Here is a 20,098-nt window from a genome sequence, read left to right on the forward strand (position 1 = left end):
GACTATGGAGCTGTTTGGTGATGTCGTCTATTATGGCCTTCATAGAAGCAACAGGAGATTGTTGCATCCATCTAGAACCCTCAGAACTACAGTGCTATGATGTCACTCACTTCCACAGGCCTTGCAGAGTGTAAACAACAACAACCCAGCTTTGTTGTGTATGTAACCATAGGGATTTGTGATGTCACCTAGAACCTTCACAGCAGCGACAGCTTTATGAGGAGCATCAGCACTGCTCTGCCTGAGCAGAACCATCACCGCCATAGGTTGTCAAATAACCCGGGTTTAACCCACACAGGTAAGTCCAATGGGGTGCAGGCATGTCCTCTATGCTTACAGCTTCCCGTGGGTGTTGGTTTGATACCGTTTGGGGACAGCCAAGGAGGCATCTGCAGGCAACAAAGGTAGGTGTGTGCTTGTGTGTGTGTTTCCTATGCAGATCCTAAGCCCAGTGTCACATGCAAGTAGGAGGAGTAAGAAGGGTTCCTGGCAAATCCGGGTTATGGATTGCATTTAAAAAGGCCCCGTGGGAGTGCAATGGGCCCCTGTCTTGCTGCTTAGCAATAATGGTATGGGTTTAGGTTCTGCTGTGTGTACTGGTGGTTGACTGCCCCCCAGCCCAGAGTGTGCATGGAAAATTGTCTGGCAGCCTCCCTGACAGCAAGCAGTGATAGTGCCCATGAAGGGCACCTTGTTGGGCCCGCCCCTTTCACGGTTATCGCTTCTCGGCCTTTTGGCTAAGATCAAGTGTAGTATCTGTTCTTATCAGTTTAATATCTGATACGTCCCCTATCTGGGGACCATATATTAAATGGATTTTTGAGAACGGGGGCCGATTTCGAAGCTTGCTTCCGTCGCCCTATGCATTGACCCGATATGACAGTATCTTCGGGTACAGTGCACCACCCCCTTACAGGGTTAAAAAGAAAGATTCCTACTTTCATTGCTACCTGCTTGCTGGCTAGCCAGCTAGCCAGCCCTGTGGGCCTTGCTGCTGCTGCAGCCAAAAAACAAAAGGTGGTGCTGCTGCTGCTTCTGCTGCTTCTGCTTCTGCTTGTGTCTGGCCGCTGTTGGAGCGTCCAGGCACAGGACTTCTGCTGCTGCTGACTAAATGGCCTCCTTAATTGGATCATTTGAGTAGCCAGCACACCTGTGCAGGTAGGGCATGACATGATAGGCAGCTGCCTTGATAGCGGGTGGGTGCTGAATGTTCCTAATTGACAAAATAAGATTAATGCTTATGAAGAAATATAAAATCTCATCCCTTCCCCAATATCGCGCCACACCCCTACCCCTTAATTCCCTGGTTGAACTTGATGGACATATGTCTTTTTTCGACCGTACTAACTATGTAACTATGTAACATAACATGGGGGGGGGGGGGGTCTCCTGGCTGTTCACACAGGTGTGTCATTGCTGTACATTGACCATGCATTGCTTCTGTGGTATTGCAAAGGCAAAGACAAATGCTTCCAGCCATCCATTGCACTAATGGATTGGTCATCAGCTGGCTGTCTATGTCCCGCATCAATATAGACCAAAGTACAGAGGGTTAGGCTATGCTATTGTGCACCTACCTGATGCATCAGAAGGTGCGAGGCCCTTGCTAAATTCTGTGCACAGACTTTGAGATCTATACTTTAGACTGTATCTAAACCTGCTCCAACATGGACTGACATTCTGGCCTACTTTCAGCCGATGCGACTTGTCTGTCGCTGAACAGTCGCTTTTTATGTATTCAGCACCTATGTATAATGTTGTAAAAATGCTCTAGAAGCTAAAGTCGCAGAAATGTCACACATATTTGGCCTGCAACTTTCTGTGCGACAAATTCAGACAGGAAAAATCAGTATAAATCCTTAGAAAATTATCCCCCAGTGTCTCCATCTGCTGGCGGTATTGAATAAGCATTGCTGCACTGATGGGGTATGCATTAGACGAAAAAAAAGAAGAAAAAGAAGAATAATACGCCCAGAAAAGAGGCGAAAAGGAGAAAAACGTAAAAAAACGTGAAAAAAAAGTAAGAGGAAGAGAAGGGAAAAAAAGGTGGAAATGGGTTTAAAAGTGATTTCGGCGGAGAAATATATATATATATATATATATATATATATATATATATATATATACGCGCACACACACACATATATATAAACGTATTCTCCGTTGAGATATTGCAGCCGCTGCTGTGTCCAGGCCCAGGAGCCTTAGCACTGTGCTGTGATGTCACTCAATACCACTGACATCACTAGGTGTAAACAACATCTCTCCTTTGCTGTGTATGTGACTATGGAGCTGTTTGGTGATGTCGTCTATTATGGCCTTCATAGAAGCAACAGGAGATTGTTGCATCCATCTAGAACCCTCAGAACTACAGTGCTATGATGTCACTCACTTCCACAGGCCTTGCAGAGTGTAAACAACAACAACCCAGCTTTGTTGTGTATGTAACCATAGGGATTTGTGATGTCACCTAGAACCTTCACAGCAGCGACAGCTTTATGAGGAGCATCAGCACTGCTCTGCCTGAGCAGAACCATCACCGCCATAGGTTGTCAAATAACCCGGGTTTAACCCACACAGGTAAGTCCAATGGGGTGCAGGCATGTCCTCTATGCTTACAGCTTCCCGTGGGTGTTGGTTTGATACCGTTTGGGGACAGCCAAGGAGGCATCTGCAGGCAACAAAGGTAGGTGTGTGCTTGTGTGTGTGTTTCCTATGCAGATCCTAAGCCCAGTGTCACATGCAAGTAGGAGGAGTAAGAAGGGTTCCTGGCAAATCCGGGTTATGGATTGCATTTAAAAAGGCCCCGTGGGAGTGCAATGGGCCCCTGTCTTGCTGCTTAGCAATAATGGTATGGGTTTAGGTTCTGCTGTGTGTACTGGTGGTTGACTGCCCCCCAGCCCAGAGTGTGCATGGAAAATTGTCTGGCAGCCTCCCTGACAGCAAGCAGTGATAGTGCCCATGAAGGGCACCTTGTTGGGCCCGCCCCTTTCACGGTTATCGCTTCTCGGCCTTTTGGCTAAGATCAAGTGTAGTATCTGTTCTTATCAGTTTAATATCTGATACGTCCCCTATCTGGGGACCATATATTAAATGGATTTTTGAGAACGGGGGCCGATTTCGAAGCTTGCTTCCGTCGCCCTATGCATTGACCCGATATGACAGTATCTTCGGGTACAGTGCACCACCCCCTTACAGGGTTAAAAAGAAAGATTCCTACTTTCATTGCTACCTGCTTGCTGGCTAGCCAGCTAGCCAGCCCTGTGGGCCTTGCTGCTGCTGCAGCCAAAAAACAAAAGGTGGTGCTGCTGCTGCTTCTGCTGCTTCTGCTTCTGCTTGTGTCTGGCCGCTGTTGGAGCGTCCAGGCACAGGACTTCTGCTGCTGCTGACTAAATGGCCTCCTTAATTGGATCATTTGAGTAGCCAGCACACCTGTGCAGGTAGGGCATGACATGATAGGCAGCTGCCTTGATAGCGGGTGGGTGCTGAATGTTCCTAATTGACAAAATAAGATTAATGCTTATGAAGAAATATAAAATCTCATCCCTTCCCCAATATCGCGCCACACCCCTACCCCTTAATTCCCTGGTTGAACTTGATGGACATATGTCTTTTTTCGACCGTACTAACTATGTAACTATGTAACATAACATGGGGGGGGGGGGGGTCTCCTGGCTGTTCACACAGGTGTGTCATTGCTGTACATTGACCATGCATTGCTTCTGTGGTATTGCAAAGGCAAAGACAAATGCTTCCAGCCATCCATTGCACTAATGGATTGGTCATCAGCTGGCTGTCTATGTCCCGCATCAATATAGACCAAAGTACAGAGGGTTAGGCTATGCTATTGTGCACCTACCTGATGCATCAGAAGGTGCGAGGCCCTTGCTAAATTCTGTGCACAGACTTTGAGATCTATACTTTAGACTGTATCTAAACCTGCTCCAACATGGACTGACATTCTGGCCTACTTTCAGCCGATGCGACTTGTCTGTCGCTGAACAGTCGCTTTTTATGTATTCAGCACCTATGTATAATGTTGTAAAAATGCTCTAGAAGCTAAAGTCGCAGAAATGTCACACATATTTGGCCTGCAACTTTCTGTGCGACAAATTCAGACAGGAAAAATCAGTATAAATCCTTAGAAAATTATCCCCCAGTGTCTCCATCTGCTGGCGGTATTGAATAAGCATTGCTGCACTGATGGGGTATGCATTAGACGAAAAAAAAGAAGAAAAAGAAGAATAATACGCCCAGAAAAGAGGCGAAAAGGAGAAAAACGTAAAAAAACGTGAAAAAAAAGTAAGAGGAAGAGAAGGGAAAAAAAGGTGGAAATGGGTTTAAAAGTGATTTCGGCGGAGAAATATATATATATATATATATATATATATATATATATATATATATATACGCGCACACACACACATATATATAAACGTATTCTCCGTTGAGATATTGCAGCCGCTGCTGTGTCCAGGCCCAGGAGCCTTAGCACTGTGCTGTGATGTCACTCAATACCACTGACATCACTAGGTGTAAACAACATCTCTCCTTTGCTGTGTATGTGACTATGGAGCTGTTTGGTGATGTCGTCTATTATGGCCTTCATAGAAGCAACAGGAGATTGTTGCATCCATCTAGAACCCTCAGAACTACAGTGCTATGATGTCACTCACTTCCACAGGCCTTGCAGAGTGTAAACAACAACAACCCAGCTTTGTTGTGTATGTAACCATAGGGATTTGTGATGTCACCTAGAACCTTCACAGCAGCGACAGCTTTATGAGGAGCATCAGCACTGCTCTGCCTGAGCAGAACCATCACCGCCATAGGTTGTCAAATAACCCGGGTTTAACCCACACAGGTAAGTCCAATGGGGTGCAGGCATGTCCTCTATGCTTACAGCTTCCCGTGGGTGTTGGTTTGATACCGTTTGGGGACAGCCAAGGAGGCATCTGCAGGCAACAAAGGTAGGTGTGTGCTTGTGTGTGTGTTTCCTATGCAGATCCTAAGCCCAGTGTCACATGCAAGTAGGAGGAGTAAGAAGGGTTCCTGGCAAATCCGGGTTATGGATTGCATTTAAAAAGGCCCCGTGGGAGTGCAATGGGCCCCTGTCTTGCTGCTTAGCAATAATGGTATGGGTTTAGGTTCTGCTGTGTGTACTGGTGGTTGACTGCCCCCCAGCCCAGAGTGTGCATGGAAAATTGTCTGGCAGCCTCCCTGACAGCAAGCAGTGATAGTGCCCATGAAGGGCACCTTGTTGGGCCCGCCCCTTTCACGGTTATCGCTTCTCGGCCTTTTGGCTAAGATCAAGTGTAGTATCTGTTCTTATCAGTTTAATATCTGATACGTCCCCTATCTGGGGACCATATATTAAATGGATTTTTGAGAACGGGGGCCGATTTCGAAGCTTGCTTCCGTCGCCCTATGCATTGACCCGATATGGCAGTATCTTCGGGTACAGTGCACCACCCCCTTACAGGGTTAAAAAGAAAGATTCCTACTTTCATTGCTACCTGCTTGCTGGCTAGCCAGCTAGCCAGCCCTGTGGGCCTTGCTGCTGCTGCAGCCAAAAAACAAAAGGTGGTGCTGCTGCTGCTTCTGCTGCTTCTGCTTCTGCTTGTGTCTGGCCGCTGTTGGAGCGTCCAGGCACAGGACTTCTGCTGCTGCTGACTAAATGGCCTCCTTAATTGGATCATTTGAGTAGCCAGCACACCTGTGCAGGTAGGGCATGACATGATAGGCAGCTGCCTTGATAGCGGGTGGGTGCTGAATGTTCCTAATTGACAAAATAAGATTAATGCTTATGAAGAAATATAAAATCTCATCCCTTCCCCAATATCGCGCCACACCCCTACCCCTTAATTCCCTGGTTGAACTTGATGGACATATGTCTTTTTTCGACCGTACTAACTATGTAACTATGTAACATAACATGGGGGGGGGGGGGGGTCTCCTGGCTGTTCACACAGGTGTGTCATTGCTGTACATTGACCATGCATTGCTTCTGTGGTATTGCAAAGGCAAAGACAAATGCTTCCAGCCATCCATTGCACTAATGGATTGGTCATCAGCTGGCTGTCTATGTCCCGCATCAATATAGACCAAAGTACAGAGGGTTAGGCTATGCTATTGTGCACCTACCTGATGCATCAGAAGGTGCGAGGCCCTTGCTAAATTCTGTGCACAGACTTTGAGATCTATACTTTAGACTGTATCTAAACCTGCTCCAACATGGACTGACATTCTGGCCTACTTTCAGCCGATGCGACTTGTCTGTCGCTGAACAGTCGCTTTTTATGTATTCAGCACCTATGTATAATATTGTAAAAATGCTCTAGAAGCTAAAGTCGCAGAAATGTCACACATATTTGGCCTGCAACTTTCTGTGCGACAAATTCAGACAGGAAAAATCAGTATAAATCCTTAGAAAATTATCCCCCAGTGTCTCCATCTGCTGGCGGTATTGAATAAGCATTGCTGCACTGATGGGGTATGCATTAGACGAAAAAAAAGAAGAAAAAGAAGAATAATACGCCCAGAAAAGAGGCGAAAAGGAGAAAAACGTAAAAAAACGTGAAAAAAAAGTAAGAGGAAGAGAAGGGAAAAAAAGGTGGAAATGGGTTTAAAAGTGATTTCGGCGGAGAAATATATATATATATATATATATATATATATATATATATATATATACGCGCACACACACACATATATATAAACGTATTCTCCGTTGAGATATTGCAGCCGCTGCTGTGTCCAGGCCCAGGAGCCTTAGCACTGTGCTGTGATGTCACTCAATACCACTGACATCACTAGGTGTAAACAACATCTCTCCTTTGCTGTGTATGTGACTATGGAGCTGTTTGGTGATGTCGTCTATTATGGCCTTCATAGAAGCAACAGGAGATTGTTGCATCCATCTAGAACCCTCAGAACTACAGTGCTATGATGTCACTCACTTCCACAGGCCTTGCAGAGTGTAAACAACAACAACCCAGCTTTGTTGTGTATGTAACCATAGGGATTTGTGATGTCACCTAGAACCTTCACAGCAGCGACAGCTTTATGAGGAGCATCAGCACTGCTCTGCCTGAGCAGAACCATCACCGCCATAGGTTGTCAAATAACCCGGGTTTAACCCACACAGGTAAGTCCAATGGGGTGCAGGCATGTCCTCTATGCTTACAGCTTCCCGTGGGTGTTGGTTTGATACCGTTTGGGGACAGCCAAGGAGGCATCTGCAGGCAACAAAGGTAGGTGTATGCTTGTGTGTGTGTTTCCTATGCAGATCCTAAGCCCAGTGTCACATGCAAGTAGGAGGAGTAAGAAGGGTTCCTGGCAAATCCGGGTTATGGATTGCATTTAAAAAGGCCCCGTGGGAGTGCAATGGGCCCCTGTCTTGCTGCTTAGCAATAATGGTATGGGTTTAGGTTCTGCTGTGTGTACTGGTGGTTGACTGCCCCCCAGCCCAGAGTGTGCATGGAAAATTGTCTGGCAGCCTCCCTGACAGCAAGCAGTGATAGTGCCCATGAAGGGCACCTTGTTGGGCCCGCCCCTTTCACGGTTATCGCTTCTCGGCCTTTTGGCTAAGATCAAGTGTAGTATCTGTTCTTATCAGTTTAATATCTGATACGTCCCCTATCTGGGGACCATATATTAAATGGATTTTTGAGAACGGGGGCCGATTTCGAAGCTTGCTTCCGTCGCCCTATGCATTGACCCGATATGACAGTATCTTCGGGTACAGTGCACCACCCCCTTACAGGGTTAAAAAGAAAGATTCCTACTTTCATTGCTACCTGCTTGCTGGCTAGCCAGCTAGCCAGCCCTGTGGGCCTTGCTGCTGCTGCAGCCAAAAAACAAAAGGTGGTGCTGCTGCTGCTTCTGCTGCTTCTGCTTCTGCTTGTGTCTGGCCGCTGTTGGAGCGTCCAGGCACAGGACTTCTGCTGCTGCTGACTAAATGGCCTCCTTAATTGGATCATTTGAGTAGCCAGCACACCTGTGCAGGTAGGGCATGACATGATAGGCAGCTGCCTTGATAGCGGGTGGGTGCTGAATGTTCCTAATTGACAAAATAAGATTAATGCTTATGAAGAAATATAAAATCTCATCCCTTCCCCAATATCGCGCCACACCCCTACCCCTTAATTCCCTGGTTGAACTTGATGGACATATGTCTTTTTTCGACCGTACTAACTATGTAACTATGTAACATAACATGGGGGGGGGGGGGGGTCTCCTGGCTGTTCACACAGGTGTGTCATTGCTGTACATTGACCATGCATTGCTTCTGTGGTATTGCAAAGGCAAAGACAAATGCTTCCAGCCATCCATTGCACTAATGGATTGGTCATCAGCTGGCTGTCTATGTCCCGCATCAATATAGACCAAAGTACAGAGGGTTAGGCTATGCTATTGTGCACCTACCTGATGCATCAGAAGGTGCGAGGCCCTTGCTAAATTCTGTGCACAGACTTTGAGATCTATACTTTAGACTGTATCTAAACCTGCTCCAACATGGACTGACATTCTGGCCTACTTTCAGCCGATGCGACTTGTCTGTCGCTGAACAGTCGCTTTTTATGTATTCAGCACCTATGTATAATGTTGTAAAAATGCTCTAGAAGCTAAAGTCGCAGAAATGTCACACATATTTGGCCTGCAACTTTCTGTGCGACAAATTCAGACAGGAAAAATCAGTATAAATCCTTAGAAAATTATCCCCCAGTGTCTCCATCTGCTGGCGGTATTGAATAAGCATTGCTGCACTGATGGGGTATGCATTAGACGAAAAAAAAGAAGAAAAAGAAGAATAATACGCCCAGAAAAGAGGCGAAAAGGAGAAAAACGTAAAAAAACGTGAAAAAAAAGTAAGAGGAAGAGAAGGGAAAAAAAGGTGGAAATGGGTTTAAAAGTGATTTCGGCGGAGAAATATATATATATATATATATATATATATATATATATATATATATATATACGCGCACACACACACATATATATAAACGTATTCTCCGTTGAGATATTGCAGCCGCTGCTGTGTCCAGGCCCAGGAGCCTTAGCACTGTGCTGTGATGTCACTCAATACCACTGACATCACTAGGTGTAAACAACATCTCTCCTTTGCTGTGTATGTGACTATGGAGCTGTTTGGTGATGTCGTCTATTATGGCCTTCATAGAAGCAACAGGAGATTGTTGCATCCATCTAGAACCCTCAGAACTACAGTGCTATGATGTCACTCACTTCCACAGGCCTTGCAGAGTGTAAACAACAACAACCCAGCTTTGTTGTGTATGTAACCATAGGGATTTGTGATGTCACCTAGAACCTTCACAGCAGCGACAGCTTTATGAGGAGCATCAGCACTGCTCTGCCTGAGCAGAACCATCACCGCCATAGGTTGTCAAATAACCCGGGTTTAACCCACACAGGTAAGTCCAATGGGGTGCAGGCATGTCCTCTATGCTTACAGCTTCCCGTGGGTGTTGGTTTGATACCGTTTGGGGACAGCCAAGGAGGCATCTGCAGGCAACAAAGGTAGGTGTGTGCTTGTGTGTGTGTTTCCTATGCAGATCCTAAGCCCAGTGTCACATGCAAGTAGGAGGAGTAAGAAGGGTTCCTGGCAAATCCGGGTTATGGATTGCATTTAAAAAGGCCCCGTGGGAGTGCAATGGGCCCCTGTCTTGCTGCTTAGCAATAATGGTATGGGTTTAGGTTCTGCTGTGTGTACTGGTGGTTGACTGCCCCCCAGCCCAGAGTGTGCATGGAAAATTGTCTGGCAGCCTCCCTGACAGCAAGCAGTGATAGTGCCCATGAAGGGCACCTTGTTGGGCCCGCCCCTTTCACGGTTATCGCTTCTCGGCCTTTTGGCTAAGATCAAGTGTAGTATCTGTTCTTATCAGTTTAATATCTGATACGTCCCCTATCTGGGGACCATATATTAAATGGATTTTTGAGAACGGGGGCCGATTTCGAAGCTTGCTTCCGTCGCCCTATGCATTGACCCGATATGGCAGTATCTTCGGGTACAGTGCACCACCCCCTTACAGGGTTAAAAAGAAAGATTCCTACTTTCATTGCTACCTGCTTGCTGGCTAGCCAGCTAGCCAGCCCTGTGGGCCTTGCTGCTGCTGCAGCCAAAAAACAAAAGGTGGTGCTGCTGCTGCTTCTGCTGCTTCTGCTTCTGCTTGTGTCTGGCCGCTGTTGGAGCGTCCAGGCACAGGACTTCTGCTGCTGCTGACTAAATGGCCTCCTTAATTGGATCATTTGAGTAGCCAGCACACCTGTGCAGGTAGGGCATGACATGATAGGCAGCTGCCTTGATAGCGGGTGGGTGCTGAATGTTCCTAATTGACAAAATAAGATTAATGCTTATGAAGAAATATAAAATCTCATCCCTTCCCCAATATCGCGCCACACCCCTACCCCTTAATTCCCTGGTTGAACTTGATGGACATATGTCTTTTTTCGACCGTACTAACTATGTAACTATGTAACATAACATGGGGGGGGGGGGGGGTCTCCTGGCTGTTCACACAGGTGTGTCATTGCTGTACATTGACCATGCATTGCTTCTGTGGTATTGCAAAGGCAAAGACAAATGCTTCCAGCCATCCATTGCACTAATGGATTGGTCATCAGCTGGCTGTCTATGTCCCGCATCAATATAGACCAAAGTACAGAGGGTTAGGCTATGCTATTGTGCACCTACCTGATGCATCAGAAGGTGCGAGGCCCTTGCTAAATTCTGTGCACAGACTTTGAGATCTATACTTTAGACTGTATCTAAACCTGCTCCAACATGGACTGACATTCTGGCCTACTTTCAGCCGATGCGACTTGTCTGTCGCTGAACAGTCGCTTTTTATGTATTCAGCACCTATGTATAATGTTGTAAAAATGCTCTAGAAGCTAAAGTCGCAGAAATGTCACACATATTTGGCCTGCAACTTTCTGTGCGACAAATTCAGACAGGAAAAATCAGTATAAATCCTTAGAAAATTATCCCCCAGTGTCTCCATCTGCTGGCGGTATTGAATAAGCATTGCTGCACTGATGGGGTATGCATTAGAGGAAAAAAAAGAAGAAAAAGAAGAATAATACGCCCAGAAAAGAGGCGAAAAGGAGAAAAACGTAAAAAAAACGTGAAAAAAAAGTAAGAGGAAGAGAAGGGAAAAAAAGGTGGAAATGGGTTTAAAAGTGATTTCGGCGGAGAAATATATATATATATATATATATATATATATATATATATATATATACGCGCACACACACACATATATATAAACGTATTCTCCGTTGAGATATTGCAGCCGCTGCTGTGTCCAGGCCCAGGAGCCTTAGCACTGTGCTGTGATGTCACTCAATACCACTGACATCACTAGGTGTAAACAACATCTCTCCTTTGCTGTGTATGTGACTATGGAGCTGTTTGGTGATGTCGTCTATTATGGCCTTCATAGAAGCAACAGGAGATTGTTGCATCCATCTAGAACCCTCAGAACTACAGTGCTATGATGTCACTCACTTCCACAGGCCTTGCAGAGTGTAAACAACAACAACCCAGCTTTGTTGTGTATGTAACCATAGGGATTTGTGATGTCACCTAGAACCTTCACAGCAGCGACAGCTTTATGAGGAGCATCAGCACTGCTCTGCCTGAGCAGAACCATCACCGCCATAGGTTGTCAAATAACCCGGGTTTAACCCACACAGGTAAGTCCAATGGGGTGCAGGCATGTCCTCTATGCTTACAGCTTCCCGTGGGTGTTGGTTTGATACCGTTTGGGGACAGCCAAGGAGGCATCTGCAGGCAACAAAGGTAGGTGTGTGCTTGTGTGTGTGTTTCCTATGCAGATCCTAAGCCCAGTGTCACATGCAAGTAGGAGGAGTAAGAAGGGTTCCTGGCAAATCCGGGTTATGGATTGCATTTAAAAAGGCCCCGTGGGAGTGCAATGGGCCCCTGTCTTGCTGCTTAGCAATAATGGTATGGGTTTAGGTTCTGCTGTGTGTACTGGTGGTTGACTGCCCCCCAGCCCAGAGTGTGCATGGAAAATTGTCTGGCAGCCTCCCTGACAGCAAGCAGTGATAGTGCCCATGAAGGGCACCTTGTTGGGCCCGCCCCTTTCACGGTTATCGCTTCTCGGCCTTTTGGCTAAGATCAAGTGTAGTATCTGTTCTTATCAGTTTAATCTCTGATACGTCCCCTATCTGGGGACCATATATTAAATGGATTTTTGAGAACGGGGGCCGATTTCGAAGCTTGCTTCCGTCGCCCTATGCATTGACCCGATATGGCAGTATCTTCGGGTACAGTGCACCACCCCCTTACAGGGTTAAAAAGAAAGATTCCTACTTTCATTGCTACCTGCTTGCTGGCTAGCCAGCTAGCCAGCCCTGTGGGCCTTGCTGCTGCTGCAGCCAAAAAACAAAAGATGGTGCTGCTGCTGCTTCTGCTGCTTCTGCTTCTGCTTGTGTCTGGCCGCTGTTGGAGCGTCCAGGCACAGGACTTCTGCTGCTGCTGACTAAATGGCCTCCTTAATTGGATCATTTGAGTAGCCAGCACACCTGTGCAGGTAGGGCATGACATGATAGGCAGCTGCCTTGATAGCGGGTGGGTGCTGAATGTTCCTAATTGACAAAATAAGATTAATGCTTATGAAGAAATATAAAATCTCATCCCTTCCCCAATATCGCGCCACACCCCTACCCCTTAATTCCCTGGTTGAACTTGATGGACATATGTCTTTTTTCGACCGTACTAACTATGTAACTATGTAACATAACATGGGGGGGGGGGGGTCTCCTGGCTGTTCACACAGGTGTGTCATTGCTGTACATTGACCATGCATTGCTTCTGTGGTATTGCAAAGGCAAAGACAAATGCTTCCAGCCATCCATTGCACTAATGGATTGGTCATCAGCTGGCTGTCTATGTCCCGCATCAATATAGACCAAAGTACAGAGGGTTAGGCTATGCTATTGTGCACCTACCTGATGCATCAGAAGGTGCGAGGCCCTTGCTAAATTCTGTGCACAGACTTTGAGATCTATACTTTAGACTGTATCTAAACCTGCTCCAACATGGACTGACATTCTGGCCTACTTTCAGCCGATGCGACTTGTCTGTCGCTGAACAGTCGCTTTTTATGTATTCAGCACCTATGTATAATGTTGTAAAAATGCTCTAGAAGCTAAAGTCGCAGAAATGTCACACATATTTGGCCTGCAACTTTCTGTGCGACAAATTCAGACAGGAAAAATCAGTATAAATCCTTAGAAAATTATCCCCCAGTGTCTCCATCTGCTGGCGGTATTGAATAAGCATTGCTGCACTGATGGGGTATGCATTAGACGAAAAAAAAGAAGAAAAAGAAGAATAATACGCCCAGAAAAGAGGCGAAAAGGAGAAAAACGTAAAAAAACGTGAAAAAAAAGTAAGAGGAAGAGAAGGGAAAAAAAGGTGGAAATGGGTTTAAAAGTGATTTCGGCGGAGAAATATATATATATATATATATATATATATATATATATATATATATATACGCGCACACACACACATATATATAAACGTATTCTCCGTTGAGATATTGCAGCCGCTGCTGTGTCCAGGCCCAGGAGCCTTAGCACTGTGCTGTGATGTCACTCAATACCACTGACATCACTAGGTGTAAACAACATCTCTCCTTTGCTGTGTATGTGACTATGGAGCTGTTTGGTGATGTCGTCTATTATGGCCTTCATAGAAGCAACAGGAGATTGTTGCATCCATCTAGAACCCTCAGAACTACAGTGCTATGATGTCACTCACTTCCACAGGCCTTGCAGAGTGTAAACAACAACAACCCAGCTTTGTTGTGTATGTAACCATAGGGATTTGTGATGTCACCTAGAACCTTCACAGCAGCGACAGCTTTATGAGGAGCATCAGCACTGCTCTGCCTGAGCAGAACCATCACCGCCATAGGTTGTCAAATAACCCGGGTTTAACCCACACAGGTAAGTCCAATGGGGTGCAGGCATGTCCTCTATGCTTACAGCTTCCCGTGGGTGTTGGTTTGATACCGTTTGGGGACAGCCAAGGAGGCATCTGCAGGCAACAAAGGTAGGTGTGTGCTTGTGTGTGTGTTTCCTATGCAGATCCTAAGCCCAGTGTCACATGCAAGTAGGAGGAGTAAGAAGGGTTCCTGGCAAATCCGGGTTATGGATTGCATTTAAAAAGGCCCCGTGGGAGTGCAATGGGCCCCTGTCTTGCTGCTTAGCAATAATGGTATGGGTTTAGGTTCTGCTGTGTGTACTGGTGGTTGACTGCCCCCCAGCCCAGAGTGTGCATGGAAAATTGTCTGGCAGCCTCCCTGACAGCAAGCAGTGATAGTGCCCATGAAGGGCACCTTGTTGGGCCCGCCCCTTTCACGGTTATCGCTTCTCGGCCTTTTGGCTAAGATCAAGTGTAGTATCTGTTCTTATCAGTTTAATATCTGATACGTCCCCTATCTGGGGACCATATATTAAATGGATTTTTGAGAACGGGGGCCGATTTCGAAGCTTGCTTCCGTCGCCCTATGCATTGACCCGATATGGCAGTATCTTCGGGTACAGTGCACCACCCCCTTACAGGGTTAAAAAGAAAGATTCCTACTTTCATTGCTACCTGCTTGCTGGCTAGCCAGCTAGCCAGCCCTGTGGGCCTTGCTGCTGCTGCAGCCAAAAAACAAAAGGTGGTGCTGCTGCTGCTTCTGCTGCTTCTGCTTCTGCTTGTGTCTGGCCGCTGTTGGAGCGTCCAGGCACAGGACTTCTGCTGCTGCTGACTAAATGGCCTCCTTAATTGGATCATTTGAGTAGCCAGCACACCTGTGCAGGTAGGGCATGACATGATAGGCAGCTGCCTTGATAGCGGGTGGGTGCTGAATGTTCCTAATTGACAAAATAAGATTAATGCTTATGAAGAAATATAAAATCTCATCCCTTCCCCAATATCGCGCCACACCCCTACCCCTTAATTCCCTGGTTGAACTTGATGGACATATGTCTTTTTTCGACCGTACTAACTATGTAACTATGTAACATAACATGGGGGGGGGGGGGTCTCCTGGCTGTTCACACAGGTGTGTCATTGCTGTACATTGACCATGCATTGCTTCTGTGGTATTGCAAAGGCAAAGACAAATGCTTCCAGCCATCCATTGCACTAATGGATTGGTCATCAGCTGGCTGTCTATGTCCCGCATCAATATAGACCAAAGTACAGAGGGTTAGGCTATGCTATTGTGCACCTACCTGATGCATCAGAAGGTGCGAGGCCCTTGCTAAATTCTGTGCACAGACTTTGAGATCTATACTTTAGACTGTATCTAAACCTGCTCCAACATGGACTGACATTCTGGCCTACTTTCAGCCGATGCGACTTGTCTGTCGCTGAACAGTCGCTTTTTATGTATTCAGCACCTATGTATAATGTTGTAAAAATGCTCTAGAAGCTAAAGTCGCAGAAATGTCACACATATTTGGCCTGCAACTTTCTGTGCGACAAATTCAGACAGGAAAAATCAGTATAAATCCTTAGAAAATTATCCCCCAGTGTCTCCATCTGCTGGCGGTATTGAATAAGCATTGCTGCACTGATGGGGTATGCATTAGACGAAAAAAAAGAAGAAAAAGAAGAATAATACGCCCAGAAAAGAGGCGAAAAGGAGAAAAACGTAAAAAAACGTGAAAAAAAAGTAAGAGGAAGAGAAGGGAAAAAAAGGTGGAAATGGGTTTAAAAGTGATTTCGGCAGAGAAATATATATATATATATATATATATATATATATACGCGCACACACACACATATATATAAACGTATTCTCCGTTGAGATATTGCAGCCGCTGCTGTGTCCAGGCCCAGGAGCCTTAGCACTGTGCTGTGATGTCACTCAATACCACTGACATCACTAAGTGTAAACAACATCTCTCCTTTGCTGTGTATGTGACTATGGAGCTGTTTGGTGATGTCGTCTATTATGGCCTTCATAGAAGCAACAGGAGATTGTTGCATCCATCTAGAACCCTCAGAACTACAGTGCTATGATGTCACTCACTTCCACAGGCCTTGCAGAGTGTAAACAACAACAACCCAGCTTTGTTGTGTATGTAACCATAGGGATTTGTGATGTCACCTAGAACCTTCACAGCAGCGACAGCTTTATGAGGAGCATCAGCACTGCTCTGCCTGAGCAGAACCATCACCGCCATAGGTTGTCAAATAACCCGGGTTTAACCCACACAGGTAAGTCCAATGGGGTGCAGGCATGTCCTCTATGCTTACAGCTTCCCGTGGGTGTTGGTTTGATACCGTTTGGGGACAGCCAAGGAGGCATCTGCAGGCAACAAAGGTAGGTGTGTGCTTGTGTGTGTGTTTCCTATGCAGATCCTAAGCCCAGTGTCACATGCAAGTAGGAGGAGTAAGAAGGGTTCCTGGCAAATCCGGGTTATGGATTGCATTTAAAAAGGCCCCGTGGGAGTGCAATGGGCCCCTGTCTTGCTGCTTAGCAATAATGGTATGGGTTTAGGTTCTGCTGTGTGTACTGGTGGTTGACTGCCCCCCAGTCCAGAGTGTGCATGGAAAATTGTCTGGCAGCCTCCCTGACAGCAAGCAGTGATAGTGCCCATGAAGGGCACCTTGTTGGGCCCGCCCCTTTCACGGTTATCGCTTCTCGGCCTTTTGGCTAAGATCAAGTGTAGTATCTGTTCTTATCAGTTTAATATCTGATACGTCCCCTATCTGGGGACCATATATTAAATGGATTTTTGAGAACGGGGGCCGATTTCGAAGCTTGCTTCCGTCGCCCTATGCATTGACCCGATATGGCAGTATCTTCGGGTACAGTGCACCACCCCCTTACAGGGTTAAAAAGAAAGATTCCTACTTTCATTGCTACCTGCTTGCTGGCTAGCCAGCTAGCCAGCCCTGTGGGCCTTGCTGCTGCTGCAGCCAAAAAACAAAAGGTGGTGCTGCTGCTGCTTCTGCTGCTTCTGCTTCTGCTTGTGTCTGGCCGCTGTTGGAGCGTCCAGGCACAGGACTTCTGCTGCTGCTGACTAAATGGCCTCCTTAATTGGATCATTTGAGTAGCCAGCACACCTGTGCAGGTAGGGCATGACATGATAGGCAGCTGCCTTGATAGCGGGTGGGTGCTGAATGTTCCTAATTGACAAAATAAGATTAATGCTTATGAAGAAATATAAAATCTCATCCCTTCCCCAATATCGCGCCACACCCCTACCCCTTAATTCCCTGGTTGAACTTGATGGACATATGTCTTTTTTCGACCGTACTAACTATGTAACTATGTAACATAACATGGGGGGGGGGGGGGTCTCCTGGCTGTTCACACAGGTGTGTCATTGCTGTACATTGACCATGCATTGCTTCTGTGGTATTGCAAAGGCAAAGACAAATGCTTCCAGCCATCCATTGCACTAATGGATTGGTCATCAGCTGGCTGTCTATGTCCCGCATCAATATAGACCAAAGTACAGAGGGTTAGGCTATGCTATTGTGCACCTACCTGATGCATCAGAAGGTGCGAGGCCCTTGCTAAATTCTGTGCACAGACTTTGAGATCTATACTTTAGACTGTATCTAAACCTGCTCCAACATGGACTGACATTCTGGCCTACTTTCAGCCGATGCGACTTGTCTGTCGCTGAACAGTCGCTTTTTATGTATTCAGCACCTATGTATAATGTTGTAAAAATGCTCTAGAAGCTAAAGTCGCAGAAATGTCACACATATTTGGCCTGCAACTTTCTGTGCGACAAATTCAGACAGGAAAAATCAGTATAAATCCTTAGAAAATTATCCCCCAGTGTCTCCATCTGCTGGCGGTATTGAATAAGCATTGCTGCACTGATGGGGTATGCATTAGAGGAAAAAAAAGAAGAAAAAGAAGAATAATACGCCCAGAAAAGAGGCGAAAAGGAGAAAAACGTAAAAAAAACGTGAAAAAAAAGTAAGAGGAAGAGAAGGGAAAAAAAGGTGGAAATGGGTTTAAAAGTGATTTCGGCGGAGAAATATATATATATATATATATATATATATATATACGCGCACACACACACATATATATAAACGTATTCTCCGTTGAGATATTGCAGCCGCTGCTGTGTCCAGGCCCAGGAGCCTTAGCACTGTGCTGTGATGTCACTCAATACCACTGACATCACTAGGTGTAAACAACATCTCTCCTTTGCTGTGTATGTGACTATGGAGCTGTTTGGTGATGTCGTCTATTATGGCCTTCATAGAAGCAACAGGAGATTGTTGCATCCATCTAGAACCCTCAGAACTACAGTGCTATGATGTCACTCACTTCCACAGGCCTTGCAGAGTGTAAACAACAACAACCCAGCTTTGTTGTGTATGTAACCATAGGGATTTGTGATGTCACCTAGAACCTTCACAGCAGCGACAGCTTTATGAGGAGCATCAGCACTGCTCTGCCTGAGCAGAACCATCACCGCCATAGGTTGTCAAATAACCCGGGTTTAACCCACACAGGTAAGTCCAATGGGGTGCAGGCATGTCCTCTATGCTTACAGCTTCCCGTGGGTGTTGGTTTGATACCGTTTGGGGACAGCCAAGGAGGCATCTGCAGGCAACAAAGGAAGGTGTGTGCTTGTGTGTGTGTTTCCTATGCAGATCCTAAGCCCAGTGTCACATGCAAGTAGGAGGAGTAAGAAGGGTTCCTGGCAAATCCGGGTTATGGATTGCATTTAAAAAGGCCCCGTGGGAGTGCAATGGGCCCCTGTCTTGCTGCTTAGCAATAATGGTATGGGTTTAGGTTCTGCTGTGTGTACTGGTGGTTGACTGCCCCCCAGCCCAGAGTGTGCATGGAAAATTGTCTGGCAGCCTCCCTGACAGCAAGCAGTGATAGTGCCCATGAAGGGCACCTTGTTGGGCCCGCCCCTTTCACGGTTATCGCTTCTCGGCCTTTTGGCTAAGATCAAGTGTAGTATCTGTTCTTATCAGTTTAATATCTGATATGTCCCCTATCTGGGGACCATATATTAAATGGATTTTTGAGAACGGGGGCCGATTTCGAAGCTTGCTTCCGTCGCCCTATGCATTGACCCGATATGGCAGTATCTTCGGGTACAGTGCACCACCCCCTTACAGGGTTAAAAAGAAAGATTCCTACTTTCATTGCTACCTGCTTGCTGGCTAGCCAGCTAGCCAGCCCTGTGGGCCTTGCTGCTGCTGCAGCCAAAAAACAAAAGGTGGTGCTGCTGCTGCTTCTGCTGCTTCTGCTTGTGTCTGGCCGCTGTTGGAGCGTCCAGGCACAGGACTTCTGCTGCTGCTGACTAAATGGCCTCCTTAATTGGATCATTTGAGTAGCCAGCACACCTGTGCAGGTAGGGCATGACATGATAGGCAGCTGCCTTGATAGCGGGTGGGTGCTGAATCTTCCTAATTGACAAAATAAGATTAATGCTTATGAAGAAATATAAAATCTCATCCCTTCCCCAATATCGCGCCACACCCCTACCCCTTAATTCCCTGGTTGAACTTGATGGACATATGTCTTTTTTCGACCGTACTAACTATGTAACTATGTAACATAACATGGGGGGGGGGGGGGTCTCCTGGCTGTTCACACAGGTGTGTCATTGCTGTACATTGACCATGCATTGCTTCTGTGGTATTGCAAAGGCAAAGACAAATGCTTCCAGCCATCCATTGCACTAATGGATTGGTCATCAGCTGGCTGTCTATGTCCCGCATCAATATAGACCAAAGTACAGAGGGTTAGGCTATGCTATTGTGCACCTACCTGATGCATCAGAAGGTGCGAGGCCCTTGCTAAATTCTGTGCACAGACTTTGAGATCTATACTTTAGACTGTATCTAAACCTGCTCCAACATGGACTGACATTCTGGCCTACTTTCAGCCGATGCGACTTGTCTGTCGCTGAACAGTCGCTTTTTATGTATTCAGCACCTATGTATAATGTTGTAAAAATGCTCTAGAAGCTAAAGTCGCAGAAATGTCACACATATTTGGCCTGCAACTTTCTGTGCGACAAATTCAGACAGGAAAAATCAGTATAAATCCTT

At 46.2% G+C, this 20,098-nt stretch overlaps 9 non-coding genes across 9 annotated transcripts; all 9 read left to right on the plus strand.

Moving 5' to 3' along the window:
- The first annotated feature begins 717 nt into the window (after nt 1-717).
- LOC130323435 (U2 spliceosomal RNA) lies at nt 718-908 on the plus strand. Its single transcript, XR_008868740.1, has one exon. It is a non-coding gene; the product is annotated as a U2 spliceosomal RNA (small nuclear RNA).
- Nucleotides 909-2,999: 2,091 nt separating this feature from the next.
- Nucleotides 3,000-3,190, plus strand: LOC130323436 (U2 spliceosomal RNA). Its single transcript, XR_008868741.1, has one exon. It is a non-coding gene; the product is annotated as a U2 spliceosomal RNA (small nuclear RNA).
- A 2,093-nt stretch (nt 3,191-5,283) lies between these two features.
- Nucleotides 5,284-5,474, plus strand: LOC130323438 (U2 spliceosomal RNA). Its single transcript, XR_008868743.1, has one exon. It is a non-coding gene; the product is annotated as a U2 spliceosomal RNA (small nuclear RNA).
- A 2,092-nt stretch (nt 5,475-7,566) lies between these two features.
- Nucleotides 7,567-7,757, plus strand: LOC130323437 (U2 spliceosomal RNA). Its single transcript, XR_008868742.1, has one exon. It is a non-coding gene; the product is annotated as a U2 spliceosomal RNA (small nuclear RNA).
- A 2,096-nt stretch (nt 7,758-9,853) lies between these two features.
- Nucleotides 9,854-10,044, plus strand: LOC130323442 (U2 spliceosomal RNA). The gene has a single exon (XR_008868747.1). It is a non-coding gene; the product is annotated as a U2 spliceosomal RNA (small nuclear RNA).
- Nucleotides 10,045-12,137: 2,093 nt separating this feature from the next.
- Nucleotides 12,138-12,328, plus strand: LOC130323439 (U2 spliceosomal RNA). Its single transcript, XR_008868744.1, has one exon. It is a non-coding gene; the product is annotated as a U2 spliceosomal RNA (small nuclear RNA).
- A 2,092-nt stretch (nt 12,329-14,420) lies between these two features.
- Nucleotides 14,421-14,611, plus strand: LOC130323443 (U2 spliceosomal RNA). Its single transcript, XR_008868748.1, has one exon. It is a non-coding gene; the product is annotated as a U2 spliceosomal RNA (small nuclear RNA).
- Nucleotides 14,612-16,689: 2,078 nt separating this feature from the next.
- LOC130323444 (U2 spliceosomal RNA) lies at nt 16,690-16,880 on the plus strand. Its single transcript, XR_008868749.1, has one exon. It is a non-coding gene; the product is annotated as a U2 spliceosomal RNA (small nuclear RNA).
- A 2,080-nt stretch (nt 16,881-18,960) lies between these two features.
- On the plus strand, nt 18,961-19,151 carry LOC130323426 (U2 spliceosomal RNA). Its single transcript, XR_008868732.1, has one exon. It is a non-coding gene; the product is annotated as a U2 spliceosomal RNA (small nuclear RNA).
- Nucleotides 19,152-20,098: the final 947 nt, after the last annotated feature.

This window comes from Hyla sarda, unplaced genomic scaffold (genome assembly GCF_029499605.1).
Source record: "Hyla sarda isolate aHylSar1 unplaced genomic scaffold, aHylSar1.hap1 scaffold_2483, whole genome shotgun sequence".
In the NCBI taxonomy this organism is placed as follows: domain Eukaryota; kingdom Metazoa; phylum Chordata; class Amphibia; order Anura; family Hylidae; genus Hyla; species Hyla sarda.